Source organism: Frankliniella occidentalis, unplaced genomic scaffold (assembly GCF_000697945.3).
Source record: "Frankliniella occidentalis isolate FOCC.00 unplaced genomic scaffold, Focc_3.1 Scaffold1, whole genome shotgun sequence".
Classification (NCBI taxonomy): domain Eukaryota; kingdom Metazoa; phylum Arthropoda; class Insecta; order Thysanoptera; family Thripidae; genus Frankliniella; species Frankliniella occidentalis.
This window is the reverse complement of record NW_026267131.1, coordinates 419,776-423,893: the sequence shown is the minus strand read 5'-3', so window position 1 is coordinate 423,893 and position 4,118 is coordinate 419,776. Positions and strand designations below refer to the sequence as shown.

Here is a 4,118-nt window from a genome sequence, read left to right as displayed (position 1 = left end):
GGGAGGGAGGGAGGGAGGGGAGGTGGAGAGAATACAAGGAAGAGAAAGGGAAGAGTAAGAGGTCGGCCGGTCAGGGCCACGACAAGTTTATTCTCCCGATGCCACGAGTTTTCCTTCCTGCCAAAAAGGGAATAATGAGATGACTTGCTGGTTCGAGCAAAAATTCCACTTTATTTTGTATTTTTTTTATTCTACGTCAAAGGGCGAGGAAACTGGAGGCGGCGTGTTTGACTTTACTCTTCTCTGGAGCTACTCGAGCACAGCGAGTACCAGTGGGCCGCGTTTAATAATTGAACTGTCTATCAGCAGTCCTTTACAAAGTTTACATCATCGGCACATCATGAACTACCAAACGCATATTTGATTTTTAGTACTGGGTATGCCTATATTTTGCAATACGCCAATACCTTTTAAGAGGAATTACACAGTAAAGAGTATGGGATAAACTGCCCAAGGACCACAACAGATGAATTTTCGAGTACATCACTATTTCATTAATTTACTGCCATTTCTTCTCTCATCAAGTGTGCAAACCGGTGCAAACCCAACTCCAGGAATTTTACAAAATTGAAAACCCTTGACATTATACAAATTACACGGCCAAAAAGATGCATTACTGTTAACATGATATAAGGTAGGATGACAAGGGTAATTGTCCTATATTGTTGGCGCATTTTGTTTGAATCTCTACCACCCTTTCAGGTCGGCAGGCGAGGAGGGGATCAGCGCGAAGAACTTCCCCGCCCGGACAGTTGCTGCGGGACGTAAGATGGATGTGGCTCCTCTCGGCCGCCCGCCAAACACACGAGCAGACGTATTTGTTCTGGCGGGCGCGGCCGGGCTCGGCGCGGGGGCGAATCGCGTGACAATGTTGTCAATATTGACGGCGCGCAGCAACTCACTCCCCGGTTAGTTGTCTCAGCAGCCGACAGGTGGTGGCGGTGCGCAGAGCGCTTTGCGTTTCCCGAACCGGGTCGGCCGGCCGACGTTTGCACAAAGCTAACGCCTCTAGGTTTATACACACGTTTATATCGCATTGATCGAGTAATCAACGGTAAACGCATCAAAACAAAACACGCACGTTCTCAAGTCTTGCTCCTTCAGCTCCGATTCAGTAGGCTTATCTAACTGGGATTTTAACGATGTCATTGAAGATTTGAGAGCTGGCTTAGATGAAATTACGCACACTCTGAATTTCGTGCAGCGTCATATCATCTAGTGATACCGGAGAGCGCCATTACGCGATATACAGTGCTAAAGGGGGTGAAAAACAAACAGTAACGAGCAGAGAGTGCAACCAAAAAAATAAAAAATAAGCAGTCCCTGAAGACTAAACCAGGAGAAAGCGGCGCTATTGCGCCGTTGACATGCCCCGCTCGGCAGCGCGCCGAGAGAGCAGGCGGGAAGGTGATGCCTTTCAAATGACGGCTGAGGAGCCCGACCACCCAACATCACCATCTCCTGATGCTTGACTCGGAAATCATGATGCGTAGCGCGGTGGTGGGGTAGCGTAGCACAGCGGAGAAAGACAGAGAATTTGGAGGGAAAGTGGGGAGGGGGGGATATGGCTACAAGAAAGTCACGCACATTTCGGTTCGCATCAAATTACATCAGATCTTTGCGACCGCGGATGAGAAAAAGCACACAATAACTCTCCGACTGAAGTGGCGGAATTTAGGCATCAGAGTCTTGGGAAAGGTTTTGGAGTTTCATTTTTTATGTAAGAAGAAAACAACTACCAACCCCTATTTTGCCCATTTAAAAACAAATCGCACATTGCAGGGAGAGGGTGGGGACTACCAGTGGACTTTCAAAGTGAATGTTCGTTTTCCGATCACGTACATCCTTCAAGAAAAGCGTCAGGAAAAACAATAGGGTAACTTGCATAAAAGCGTATGGGGGGCACGAACGAAGAGCCCGAAGTGGCAGAGGAAGTTGAAGAGAGAGGGATAGGGAGAGAAAGGAACGGAGAGAGAGAGAGAGAGAGAGAGAGAGAGAGAGAGAGAGAGGGGGGGGCAGAGGGAGGCGGGAGAAGGGAAGGGGGGTTTAGGGGCTGCTATACCTTCCTCAAATCTCACTGCCGCCGCGGCTTGTTTGAAGTCCCCCCCCCCCCTTTCCACATATGTGGAGAGTGGGTGCGCGCGATCAGTGCGCGCGCGTTTGTTTGAGCAGAAGGTCGCCATGGAATACGGATGAGTTTATTGAGCTGCGCGACAGCAGAGAGAGGCCTCTCAACAAAAACAAATTAGGTGGAACGCCTCTCTCTCTCTCTCTCTCTCTCTCTCTCTCTCTCAGTCTCTCTCTCTCTCTTTCACACACACACACACCATTTTCCTTCACTGGTAAAACAAGTGTGCATTATTTGCACACCAACGTGTGCAAGTTGTGATTTTGCACATTACATGGTGTTTAACTCAAGTTGCACACTTGCGTGGTGTGCAAATTTTAGACGTTTTGTAAACGTTTAAATTCTGCACACTTGGACACACACAGTTCTATGCTGTCAATAGGGAACCATATGGTGTGCAGCTGCTATACGTTTCGGAAGTGTCGAAAGTTTAAACACCAATTGACGTATAACATAGTTAGACACCACAAAGTGTCGAGAAAATGCACACTTGAACTTAGACGTCAATTGACGTGCAAAATTAAACACTTGTTTTACCAGTGTTCCCCTTCCCGAATCGAGTAGGCCAATATCCCCAAATTAAATAGAGGACGCGGAAATGCATAGGGGGGGGGGACACAGAAAAGAACCAGAAAAGGAGGGCGTGTATTTTGTCCCACCGTGACACACCCTGTTCCCATCGGTAAACACACGCGACCTAACTGGCCAGGCCGACCGGAACTCGTCCCCCGCACCCCCTCTTCATCCCCCTCAAACTCCCCCGCCTGACAGTCTTGACTTGCCACCGTTCCGGTTGCAGGGGAAGAGAGGATATGTGGGGGAGGAGGGGGGTAATGGTAGAGGCGGTGTGAGGCGAGTGGTGAGGGGGGTAAGGTGGCAGGCAGCGCAGAGCTCCTTGCCCGAGCGGCCTTGCAGGATAGTGATGACTCCTCGTCCGAGGAAACTTTGAGTGTACTCGGCCTCTCCTCTCAGTCTCCTTCTCCTTGGCCGGTCCGTCGAGGGCCTAGCGAAGGGCGACCCCCACTGCGGGTGCCCCCTCCTCGCCACCTCATCCCCACATGACAGCCAGCTACTTGTGAGCAGGAGACGTCCAAGGTGGATGAAGGTCCTTTTGCGCCTGGCGCGTCCTTCTCACTGGGCTCCCGGACGTCGGCGGCGAAGGAGGCGCAGAGGAAAGCGGAGAGGTGTCAGGAGAGGAGGAGAGGGAGCGGGAGAGAGGGGGAGCGGGAGAGAGGGGGAGAGCGGGAGAGGGGGAGATACACAGAGAGAGCTGTATTGCTTACGCTCACCGCAGCGTGAGAGGGACGCGACTGTCGTCAAGAAAAAAAGGCGACTCGGACTGACAGCCAAATATTCACGGACTTCCCCATAACAAGAATTCCTAAAACCGGAACGTGTTGTGCATGAAGAACATTATCAATCTTATACTGAGCACACCTGCGCATGTATCGGACGCGTATCGACGGACTAAAATAATCATCAGGATCAGCAGGACATGATGGAAATCTGTCGACAAGGCAGCGCTGTTATAGAAAGCAGTTGGGCCACATTATTCCATGTCGTTGATCAACGGTTTTCGAAACCTATCCCACGACATAATGTGGGTCACATTATTGATTATTTTTGTTTGGGAGTGTGCCCTGCCGCTGCTTTGTTTACTACTCCACGGGGAGACAGGACAATATCTGGGCGAGCAATATTACATTTCTCGGAGACAGCTAAGCGCCTAGTCCATGCGCCCCCCTCCCCCCTCCTACGCACTTCCCCCCAAGCTCTCTCACACACAGACACAGTAGGCACGTAGGCTACAGTCCTGCAGTCACAGAGGATGAGGCCGAGGTTGGTGAATCCTCGAGGGGGATTTGGAGGATTGCTGATCGGTCATGGAACTATAGGTTTGGATTTGGACCGCGCTTGAGCGACTCTTTTTATTTCACTTACCCAATAATCTCTCTCTCTCTCTCTCTCTCTCTCTCTCTTCCCCCCCCCC

The 4,118-nt window shown here is 50.7% G+C and overlaps 1 protein-coding gene across 1 annotated transcript in view; it reads right to left on the bottom strand.

Annotated features, from left to right (window-relative positions):
• Positions 1-4,118, bottom strand: part of LOC127751300 (uncharacterized) — a 174,135-nt gene that overhangs the window by 133,481 nt on the left and 36,536 nt on the right. The gene's annotated exons all lie outside the window — the stretch shown is intronic.